The sequence below is a fragment of the Sinocyclocheilus rhinocerous genome, unplaced genomic scaffold, assembly GCF_001515625.1.
Source record: "Sinocyclocheilus rhinocerous isolate Xijiao unplaced genomic scaffold, SAMN03320098_v1.1 scaffold742, whole genome shotgun sequence".
NCBI lineage: Eukaryota > Metazoa > Chordata > Actinopteri > Cypriniformes > Cyprinidae > Sinocyclocheilus > Sinocyclocheilus rhinocerous.
This window is the reverse complement of record NW_015641116.1, coordinates 885,280-897,928: the sequence shown is the minus strand read 5'-3', so window position 1 is coordinate 897,928 and position 12,649 is coordinate 885,280. Positions and strand designations below refer to the sequence as shown.

The window sequence follows — 12,649 nt, the reverse complement described above, 5'->3', positions numbered from 1 at the left end:
ATATTTTGTACATTTCCTACCGTAAATATATCATAACTTAATTTTTGATTAGTAATATGCATTGCTAAGAACTTTATTTGGACAACTTTAAAGGCGATTTTCTCAATATTTTGATTTTTTTGTACCCTAAGATTCCAGATTTTCAAATAGTTGTATCTCAGCCAAATATTGTCCTATCCTAACAAACCATACATCAATGGAAAGCTTATTTATTCAAAAAATTGACACTTATGACTGGTTTTGTGGTCCAGGGTCACATTTATGATCGAATGAATATGTGATTGATTACTATAGTTAACACTCTTATACTTCATTCACACATCCTTTAAAAGTATAAAAACATGCAGAGTTTGGTTTGATTTCTGTTATGTAAAGACATTTGCTTTGTTTTTCCTTTTCAAACCTATTATGTTCTCAAGGCAGCATTTCCCACAATACACAGTTTATAAATAGCAGCTCATGCAATTTTTATAGGATGCAATTAAGATAAAAGGTTTATGCCACTCTGAAGGCACTACTCGCTGTTTTCTGAGGTGCTGTTCATTGATAACATTTATTTATTTGTTTGTTTGTTGCTTTTTTAATTGTTGGTTGGATTAATATAAAAACAATTTCCTAATTAAATATGAGTAATACATTACAATATTTATGATGAACTACTGAGTTTTAAATATTAATGATTCTGCAGTGCCTAGCACTTGATAATATCATCAAACCCTTTATATGCTTATAAATGCTTACATACATTATACATGGAGCAGAAGCATAATGCTTTTGTTAAAGTAATTAAATACACCCACATCACAGTAGGCTATAAATAAAGCTGAGAAATGTGCTGAGAATGTGCAGGTCACTGCTTGGTTAAAATAGCCCCCCCCAAAACAAACCGCTGACATAACTGGAGAGGGAAGTTTCAAGCCATGAGGTCAAAGTTTGTAGCACAAATCTTATAGTGCAAATGTGTCAGACCACAAAACTGGCTTTACTCAGTTTACTCTTAAAGTCTGTTTCTCTCACTTGTCATGAAAATGAACTGCCTGAATGTTCTGGCAGTCCTTTTTAAACTTTATTTTAAATTTACCATTATCATAAATCTTTAACTCTCTGTTGAATGTCGAAGTCTTTGGAACTTAAAAGGGTCATATGATGCTGCTAAAAAGAACATTATTTTGTGTATTTGGTGTAATGAAATGTGTTTATGCGGTTTAAGGTAAAAAAAACCACATTATTTTCCACATACTGTACATTATTATTTCTCCTCTATGCCCCGCCTTTCTGAAACACGTCGATTTTTACAAAGCTCATCATTCTGAAAAGCGAGGTGTGCTCTGATTGGCCAGCTATCCAATGCTTAAAGGTGGGGTAAGCGATTTCTGGTAGCCAATGTTGACATTTGAAATCACCAAAACAAACACGCCCCTACCCCAAAAGGGTCTCGCCCCTATTTTGATAGCTCCGCCCCACACACTTACGCAACCCAGGCAACGGTTAGTTCTGTGAAACAAAGCAAAACCAATGTAACACTGTGTCTACACCGGACGCGAGTGGCACGGCACGACAAAATACTATGGAACTCCTTATAATCAGTGATGCTGTCTACACCATAGATATATATATACATATCTATGGTCTACACTGGATGCGGCGCGGCACGACACGACAAATCCCCGACAGAAAACTGCTGCTGCGTTCTATTCATGACGTATTGACACAAATTTCAAATGATTTTCAACGGTCGCTTTGTCGCGTCCAGCGCACTAGACAGACTTTAGCTGTTGCGGCGCAGACATGGTGTTACTGACCTATCGAGAAGAAACAAAGCAACCTCGGCGTCCGATCGCAGGTCTTCCACTCCTTGAGTTCTCTCCAGCGCTGGAAAGCTGATTCGATATTTACACGGGTCCTACTTCTTGCCTTAAGCCTTTGTTTGTTCCACAGGCCTTCTTGCCTTAAGCCTTCTTTTGTTCCGCAGACGTTTTCCTCTTTTGTTTTTTATCCGCCATCTCTATCTTTCTGTCACTCGGCTCGGCTAATGTCCGTCCTGTGCACTGACCCCCCCCCCCTCCACATCATGAGTAGACACGCCCCTTACTGCTGATTGGCTACAAGTTTGTTTTGCTATTCGGCCCGAATCAGTTTTCTAAAGCGTTTTTGAAAAATCGCTTACCCCACCTTTAAGTAACTCAATTCAAAGGAACGATGTTTCGTTCGTGAACAAATTATTAGTGTTTTTAAATAAATCATTCATATTCGCTTCCATACACTGACTCATATTTTTCGTTCACTTAAAATCTCTGCCTTTTGAAGCACGTGACTGATTCCATGTCTTAAATGTGTAATTTATAGTTTTGTGTGATGTGTCAACGTATTAGCAAAGACTGACTGTAGCAAGAGCAAATAGCATTTGAGTACTGCTGTGAAGGAGCATCTGATTGGTTGGAATACTGAACGGATACGCCTACTTCAATGAACGAGTCGATCTTTTAAAGTCTGAACGAGACTTGGAGCAGAACTGGAGATGTTCATGAATGGAATTAAATACTGGGACATTTTGAACTGAATAACTGTTTTGTTGGGGAACGAAGATCTGTTTACCGACTGAACGAGAGGGGCATGTGTTTTGTTCAGTTCGGCAAGAAACGTTTCGGCGGAATTATGAATGCATAAAAATAACATGCTTAACAAAACTAAAGGACATTGTGTAACTTCTTAATTTACTGTAGGCAGTGTTTATTGCTACAGCAATAAAATAAAATACAGTTTGAAAAAATGAAAGAAAAGTATGTTCTACTGTGTTGCAATTCGTGGGGAAACCACTTATGATGCTTTTTCTGGAGTTTTTAACTAAATCTGTAACCACGTAAAGTTTCTATGTCGAGTTGTTTGATGAATCGGTTCAGAAAATGATTCACTCATTAGGCTACATGCACTCTCGCTTGTCCCCACCTAGTGGAGCAACGATGTAACCACAGAGATGGGCACTGAATGAAATAGTGAACGAGTCATTTCTTTGGGAACAAATTCCACTGCAAAGTCCTTTTTTGATTTGTATGGGTGGGCGTGGCCACATACATGTTGCAAGTTACAAAGAAGAGCCCGCTTTGAAACGTAGCTGTGGCCGCATGCCCTAATGAAGAGAAATAGGTCTGAATTCTCGCGATCAATAGTTCTGACCACCGTTTAATCAAACACAATGCAAGTTAATCCAAAGCGCTCTTTCCGCCAGCCCATTTTATCCTTTAAGAGGCGGGGGATATAGAGCAACATGTGCAAGATGATCTCCTAATAGGCTACACTGTCTGACAGAGAACGGAGCGCTAGAAACTTTTCAGAAAGCACAGATTATCCCAGTGTTTGCATCTAAAATGGTATCGATTAAACGGTTGATATCTCTGTTCTCTGTGTCTTGGGAGCAAACGCTCATATGTTTGGGCAGTTTGGTCATTACACTCTTCATTTTGCTGGTAATTCGCCAGCTCGTAAAACAGCGGAGACCCCGAGGGTTTCCCCCAGGACCGACACCTTTACCCATGATAGGGAATATTCTGTCCCTGGCCACAGAGCCTCACGTCTACATGAAGAGGCAGAGTGATATTCACGGACAGGTACTCATGACACTTCACTCTCAGTCCTCACTTTCTTTTATTTACTTCATAATCACATAATATACAGTAGACTTGTCAAGTTTTCTGCATTTAACGTTACTTTTGTTTTGGTTTTGCTGTTTAAAAAGTTAATTTAAGCCACCACATGATAATTTGTAGGCTATGTATAATATGTATAATAGCTTATAGCATCTCACACCCTGTCTTGTAATGAATGAAGCTGTCCACAATGGAATCGTCCCTTGTTGCGACTTGAAATGAGTTTTTAATTTCTGACGCGCTGCAGAGTTGCTCCAACCCTTTATTGCTACTATGCTACCAACTGTATTCGTTATTGTTTAACCCCCTGAGACCCTTCATCCTCATATGAGGACATTATATTTTTGTGAATTTCTCTGAGACTATACATGCCACAGTCTGGATGCCCTGTACAGAGCACATTCAGGGCTTTTCAGAGATACTAAATGTTTCACCATGACCACTCCCTCTCCTTGGTCTTCAAAAATGTCTGATATTAATTTAGTGACACTCTTATGGAAATATGGTAATATTTTGTAATTGTCATTTAAATCGGACAAATTTTTAAACTGTCTGTCATATATCAACATCTCAGGAAAATGTTATGGGGTTTCAAATCAAAATATGACTTTCTGTTACGAAACAAGATGTTGATTTCATACATGTCCTCATATGAGGACACCGGGACTAAAAGCATGTTTATTACGCATTTTGGGAGACACAACAAATGAATAGGGAAAACCTCGGCGTCCGATCGCAGGCCTTCCGCTCCTTGAGTTCTCTCCAGCGCTGGAAAGCTGATCCGATATTTACATGGGTCCTACTTCTTGCCTTCTTGCCTTAAGCCTTCTTTTGTTCCGCAGACGTTTTCCTCTTTTGTTTTTTATCCGCCATCTCTATCTTTCTGTCACTCGGCTCGGCTAATGTCCGTCCTGTGCACTGAACTCTCTCTCCTCCACATCATGAGTAGACACGCCCCTTACTGCTGATTGGCTACAAGTTTGTTTTGCTATTCGGCCCGAATCAGTTTTCTAAAGCGTTTTTGAAAAATCGCTTACCCCACCTTTAAGTAACTCAATTCAAAGGAACGATGTTTCGTTCGTGAACAAATTATTAGTGTTTTTAAATAAATCATTCATATTCGCTTCCATACACTGACTCATATTTTTCGTTCACTTAAAATCTCTGCCTTTTGAAGCACGTGACTGATTCCATGTCTTAAATGTGTAATTTATAGTTTTGTGTGATGTGTCAACGTATTAGCAAAGACTGACTGTAGCAAGAGCAAATAGCATTTGAGTACTGCTGTGAAGGAGCATCTGATTGGTTGGAATACTGAACGGATACGCCTACTTCAATGAACGAGTCGATCTTTTAAAGTCTGAACGAGACTTGGAGCAGAACTGGAGATGTTCATGAATGGAATTAAATACTGGGACATTTTGAACTGAATAACTGTTTTGTTGGGGAACGAAGATCTGTTTACCGACTGAACGAGAGGGGCATGTGTTTTGTTCAGTTCGGCAAGAAACGTTTCGGCGGAATTATGAATGCATAAAAATAACATGCTTAACAAAACTAAAGGACATTGTGTAACTTCTTAATTTACTGTAGGCAGTGTTTATTGCTACAGCAATAAAATAAAATACAGTTTGAAAAAATGAAAGAAAAGTATGTTCTACTGTGTTGCAATTCGTGGGGAAACCACTTATGATGCTTTTTCTGGAGTTTTTAACTAAATCTGTAACCACGTAAAGTTTCTATGTCGAGTTGTTTGATGAATCGGTTCAGAAAATGATTCACTCATTAGGCTACATGCACTCTCGCTTGTCCCCACCTAGTGGAGCAACGATGTAACCACAGAGATGGGCACTGAATGAAATAGTGAACGAGTCATTTCTTTGGGAACAAATTCCACTGCAAAGTCCTTTTTTGATTTGTATGGGTGGGCGTGGCCACATACATGTTGCAAGTTACAAAGAAGAGCCCGCTTTGAAACGTAGCTGTGGCCGCCTGCCCTAATGAAGAGAAATAGGTCTGAATTCTCGCGATCAATAGTTCTGACCACCGTTTAATCAAACACAATGCAAGTTAATCCAAAGCGCTCTTTCCGCCAGCCCATTTTATCCTTTAAGAGGCGGGGGATATAGAGCAACATGTGCAAGATGATCTCCTAATAGGCTACACTGTCTGACAGAGAACGGAGCGCTAGAAACTTTTCAGAAAGCACAGATTATCTCAAAGTGTTTGCATCTAAAATGGTATCGATTAAACGGTTGATATCTCTGTTCTCTGTGTCTTGGGAGCAAACGCTCATATGTTTGGGCAGTTTGGTCATTACACTCTTCATTTTGCTGGTAATTCGCCAGCTCGTAAAACAGCGGAGACCCCGAGGGTTTCCCCCAGGACCGACACCTTTACCCATGATAGGGAATATTCTGTCCCTGGCCACAGAGCCTCACGTCTACATGAAGAGGCAGAGTGATATTCACGGACAGGTACGCATGACACTTCACTCTCAGTCCTCACTTTCTTTTATTTACTTCATAATCACATAATATACAGTAGACTTGTCAAGTTTTCTGCATTTAACGTTACTTTTGTTTTGGTTTTGCTGTTTAAAAAGTTAATTTAAGCCACCACATGATAATTTGTAGGCTATGTATAATATGTATAATAGCTTATAGCATCTCACACCCTGTCTTGTAATGAATGAAGCTGTCCACAATGGAATCGTCCCTTGTTGCGACTTGAAATGAGTTTTTAATTTCTGACGCGCTGCAGAGTTGCTCCAACCCTTTATTGCTACTATGCTACCAACTGTATTCGTTATTGTTTAACCCCCTGAGACCCTTCATCCTCATATGAGGACATTATATTTTTGTGAATTTTTCTCTGAGACTATACATGCCACAGTCTGGATGCCCTGTACAGAGCACATTCAGGGCTTTTCAGAGATACTAAATGTTTCACCATGACCACTCCCTCTCCTTGGTCTTCAAAAATGTCTGATTTTAATTTAGTGGAAATATTTACTTATGGAAATATGATAATATCTTGTAATTATCATTTAAATCTGACTAATTTTTAAACTGTGTCATAAATCAACATCTCAGGAAAATGTTAGGGGGGTTCAAATCAAAATATGTTTGATATGATGGTTAAATAACTTCTTACCGTAATATTTATACCGAAATAACACTTTGTTTCATATGTAGTTGTAGCAATATGAGCATTGAATAATAATAATAATAATGTACTTATCATGTTCTCGTATTTTCATCGTAAACATACGATGCAAGCACTATTAAATGAATAATTTAAATGTTAGTATACAGTAGTTAAAGACACTTAATATAAAGTCAATTATTAATAATATTAATAGGCTATAATTATTTATTATATTTTCATTAATACAGTCCGACAGTTATTCACTCATTTTAGTGCTCAGGTCAAATCGAGCTCACAGCTGATTGGTCCGTGATAGTGAATCGCAGTTCTCTGCGCGAGAAGTGTAGCTGAGGTGTTCGAAAAGAACAAAGGAGTATTGCATATGCCGTTGCATTTTTGGCAGAGCGCCGCAGCACTCAGTTTTGCAGAGACATGCTGAGTCAGCATGCCCAATTCATTTCCTCACTGTAACCATGAGGGTGGAAGTAGTCTTCTAATTATACTCCGTTCATTAGTAGAAATGTTTGGCAGGGGAGTGGATTAATGATGAATACTGCTATTTTATTATCCAGATTTTCAGTCTAGACCTGGGAGGAATCTCGACTGTTATACTAAATGGTTATGATGCCATTAAAGAGTGCCTGTATCACCAAAGTGAGGTTTTCGCAGACCGTCCATCCCTCCCTTTATTTCAGAAGATGACAAAAATGGGAGGTAAGTGGTTCCTTATAGAATATTTTATTTTAGAATGATTTCCCAGAATAGATGATTGCAGAATGAACTAGAGTAAAGGAATAGTGCACCCAAATATGAAAGTTCTGACATTATTTATTCCCCCTCATATCCTTCTAAACCTGTATGCTGTTATTGTTTCAATGGGATAATAAAAAAAAAAGAAAAGAAAAGGAAAAAAGAAAACAATACTATAAATGTCCATAAATAGTTATATAGTCCATTTAACTCATGCACTGTATTCCGAGTCTTCCAGAGCCACAGGATATGTTTGTGTGAGAAACAGAAAGAAATAACTCATTATTCACTGATAATGATAACAAAATGCAGCAGTTGAAGATAAGCAGTGAATTCATTTTGATCTTTGCAGCACAAAACATTGGATATGTACTGTGAGTTTTTTCTTTTTTTGAGCTTAGAACAGTCATGGCTACTATGAAATTTTGTCTGGGAAAAAGATCTCCTTTAGATCTCCTGATTTTTCATTTTTAGTGAACTATGCCTTTAACCACCTGGGTGATTCAGAGAAAAGGCTCTGGTATGGTAATGTATGTCAGAGTTGGGGCAATAACTAGAGAAGAGCGGACAGTCACACATGATGTTATCACATTATCAGTATCGCAATTCTTGTAATCTGTTTAACCCATGAGACTAGTTCTGTTTGACTAATAATCTCTGGTTAAACATACAAAAAAAGTTTATCATTAGATCAACTTTCTTTGTTTCCATATTTAAACCGACCTCTCTCAGCATTTTTTATTCTCTGTCTAGGCCTTCTGAACTGCAAATACGGTCAAAGCTGGATTGAACACAACAAACTGGCTGTGAACTGCTTCCGCTAATTTGGCAGTGGTCAGCGGATGTTTGAGAAGATTTCTGAGGAGTGCCTGTTTTTCCTCGATGCTATTGACCAGCATCAGGGGAAGCCCTTTAACCCTAAGCATCTTGTGACCAATGCCGTGTCCAACATCACCAACCTCATTATCTTTGGGCAACGTTTCACCTACGACGACAGCGATTTTCAGCACATGATTGAGATCTTCAGTGAGAATGTGGAGCTGGCAGCCAGTGGCTGGGCCTTCCTATACAACGCCTTCCCCTGGATGGAGTACGAGCCCTTCGGGAAGCACCAAAAGCTCTTCCGCAATGCCAACGAGGTCTACGACTTCCTTCTGCAAATCATCAAGCGCTTCTCACAAGATAGGGTACCCCAGTCGCCCCAACATTACATTGATGCCTACTTGGACAAAATGGAGCAGAGCGCCACCGATAAAGCTACATCTTTCTCTCAAGATAATCTCATTTTCTCAGTTGGAGAACTCATCATTGCAGACACAGAGACTACCACAAATTGTCTGCGCTGGGCTATGCTCTACATGGCTCTGTATCCCAGGATACAAGGTTGGTGCCCACAGAGCAATGGCTATTTTTTCTCATTTACAACATTTTTAATGTCGTTGCACTAATCACGTTATGTTTTTTCCCGTGCAGAAAAGGTCCAAATGGAGATCGATTGCATCCTGAATGGCAGACCACCTGCTCTTGAAGACAAGCAGAGGATGCCATATGTGGAGGCAGTGCTGCATGAAGTCCTGCGCTTTTGCAATGTTGTCCCACTGGGCATCTTCCGCACTACGTCTCAAGATGCGGTGGTGCGTGGCTACACTATCCCCAAGGGCACCATGGTCATCACTAACTTGTACTCAGTGCACTTTGATGAGAAGTACTGGAGCAACCCATCCATCTTCTGCCCAGAGCGGTTCCTTGGCTATAATGGCAAATTTGTCTGGCATGAAGCATTTCTTGCTTTCTCAATAGGTAAACAGCAAATATTTGGTAAATCAGTACATCTAAAAGCTTTTCGTTGTTCAGATGTGTGATTTCTACGTGTTTGTCTTTAGGTAAGCGCCACTGTCTGGGAGAGCAGTTGGCTCGGCTGGAGATGTTCTTGTTCTTCACCACATTGCTCCAGAGGTTCCATCTTCAGTTCCCCGAAGGCTTTATTCCAAGTCTCTCTCCAAAACTAGGCATGACCCTTCAGCCTCGGCCGTATTCCATATGTGCCATCAGGAGACAGCAGTAAAAATTGCCCCTTGAGCTCTGGAACACGTGCACTCACCTCCTGCTAAGAAACGCAAACGAGAGCAGAGCAGTTCCCCGTCTTAAATTCCATCAGGTTTTCAGCGGGGAATACTGACCTCTGATATTGACTTGTTAAATTCTCAGAACGTATCCTCCATAGTTTCACAGAACCCAGCCTGAGAGTGATAAGAGTACTGTTACAGAACACATGCTCTGGAGAGCAAAGAATGAGCATGTGTTACCAAACGAGAACGTAGATGAGGGTATCAAGATAAATGTAAATGTATCTTTCATAACTTGAACCAAAAAGTGTACTGTGTAGCAAACCTGAACGTTGTGCTTGTCAATATGAGAAGAGCTATTGTGTCAATGATTGACAGGGTTTATCTCTATAACGGTTTGGAGGTCTGTCTTTTCCAGCATTCCTTGTATTCGCCCATTTCTGGAGTCAGGCAAGTGAGAGGCAAACTGCTGCCTTTCCCAGAAAGTTTTGGAAATGCTTCATGACTCCCGTTGGTTTAATGCCATGTATCAGTTCTGCAATAATAACGGCCCAGTCCCTACTTTATCTCAGTGGCAAGAGATTATCAAGAAACTTGAGCTGCAATATTTCGTGAAAAGCTGGACTCCAATATACATTTTATAGCACAATATTATTTGTACTTTCTTTTTAACAAGTTTTTTGCATGTTATGATTTTTTTTTAAAACTGACAAAATAAGCCTTTTTTTAATGCAAGTTGTGTTTAATACTGACCTCGCTTTCAACTGTGCTGGAATTTTCCGAAGCCAATTATACACCATATAAACCAAGCTGGAAAAGGAGCATATAGATAGAAACATTAATATTTCCTGTGACTGACTGACTCATGTAATTCTATGATTTGGTCTGGCACATATCAGAAATGAATGGATTTCAATGACAAAGTGTTTGTTAATTGTGAACCTAATCTAATATGTTGCTTTCTTTTTTAGTACATATATCGTATTTTCCTTCTGTTGTCACTGTAAAAAACATTTACAGGTCAAAAAACAAAACTCCATTAAAAACGGAGTGACAGGTAGGGGCATTGTTGCTTTGGGTAAGCTGTCACAGAGATGCTGTCATCTGAAGAGATAAGGCTGGCCTTTCATACGACCTACACTTGGGGACTCATCATCTGCTGACTGTCATCTTACAGGCAGTTCCTCCCAGGAGAACACTTTGGCTTTCATCTGAGCACGAAGAAAAATAAGCAGCAACATGCAGCGCGATGATGCTCAGTAGCACACATTTAGATGATGTCAAAAATGTTGTGTCACATGGAGATAATAGCAAAGGGTGAAGACGTTCTACTTCTCTTAATAGGTGAACGGTCATGTTCAGTGCATGTGCATTCAGTGTGGTGGTGTGATTAAAACGACATATGTACCTGGATAACGTGGTTTGCACAAGTATTATGATTCTATTATTCCTCTTTGATCCCTAGCTGGCGCTTGGTTTGGATCGTTTCCTCAGACCGTACGCTGCTGTGGGTGTTAATGGTTGCTGGATGTCACCCTTCCAGAAATTTTCATCTATACAAAAAAAAAACCTCTGTAAAAATTGTTTCCAAAATTAAATAACTGGTTTCTCTAGTCATTTTACTGAAAGTAAATTGTTGAAATAAAAGTATTGTGAATGTATTGACAAGAGATACTCATTTTTTTATAAATTAATATGTATTTAATATGCTGTATACTTAAAAATTAAAAGCTTTCCTGATAAGTAGACAGAGTATCTTTTATTAAAGTCTTTTATGAAGTATCTTTGATCTTTTACTAATTTAAGTTTGTAGAAATTGAAGTTTAAAGTTTGTTGTTCCCATCATGCACTGGGGCATGAATAGTTAATAAGGTTAAAATTTTCAGTTTTCGAGTTCTATTTACACTGTTTTATGGTTGCTTTTATGTTTAGTAACTTGGTGTTTTGTGACATCTGGAGTTCATTTTCTACTCAAAATGACCCATTCATACTCAAACACTATCCATTGATTGTTAGCGCCATTGTGTATTGGGAACCAAACATTGAGGCCTCTGTGTTCATTTGGGTATTAACTATATTGAGTAGACATATCTCAAAAAGGATAACAAGCTGTCTACTTGCTTATTTACATGTTTGTAAGTAAACCACATGCTTTGATAGCATGTTTTTTTCAGTGCACGTTTACAAAACATGACTGAGTGAAATGTACTTGAGTATTGCAGAGAAAACTTATAATAATTAAGTAGAAATTACTCATCAAACTCTTAACTAGCCACATTAAATTGACTTATTTCCTTTGCTAATTTTACTTAACTTAAGTAGATTTTACTTAATTCCATACTTCAATTTTACTTAATTTTTCTTTTGCAAGTTTTTGCACATATTTGTTAAGTAAATTTTACTTTTTTTTTTTCAGTGTAGTTTTGTGGGGGAAGAAAATATAAATTACATATACAGTCAAATTCAAAAGTTTGGGGTCAGTACATTTTTAAAGAAATTAAAAGAACAGTCCACTTTTTTTGAAAATAACTCTAGGGGAGTTGGAAAATGAGCCTAAACAGTTGAGTTTTACCGTTTTCGAATCCATTCAGCCGATCTCCGGGTCTGGCGGTAGCACTTTTAGCTGCAGCTTAGCATAGATCATTGAATCTGATTAGACCGTTAGCATCTCGCTCAAAAATGACCAAAGAGTTTTGATATTTTTCCTATTTAAAACTTGACACTTCTGTAGTTACATCGTGTAACTAAGACCGACGGAAAATAAAAAGTTGCGATTTTCTAGGCCAATATGGCTAGGAACTATACTCTCATTCCGGCGTAATAATCAAGGAACTTTGCTGCCGTACCATGGGTGCAGCAGGCGCAATGATATTATGCAGCGCCTGAAAATAGTCCCCAGCAAGCAGGTGGTCACGTTGGTTATGTTGGCGGAAGTTAGCCTATTTTCAGGCGCTGATGATCTAGATTCAATTATCTATGCTAAGCTACAGCTAAAAGTGCTACCGCCAGACCCGGAGATCGGCTGAATGGATTCGAAAA

General features: G+C 38.8%; 1 pseudogene; it reads left to right on the top strand.

Moving 5' to 3' along the window:
- Positions 1-5,781: 5,781 nt before the first annotated feature.
- On the top strand, positions 5,782-10,306 carry LOC107754682 (vitamin D 25-hydroxylase-like; annotated as a pseudogene).
- Positions 10,307-12,649: the final 2,343 nt, after the last annotated feature.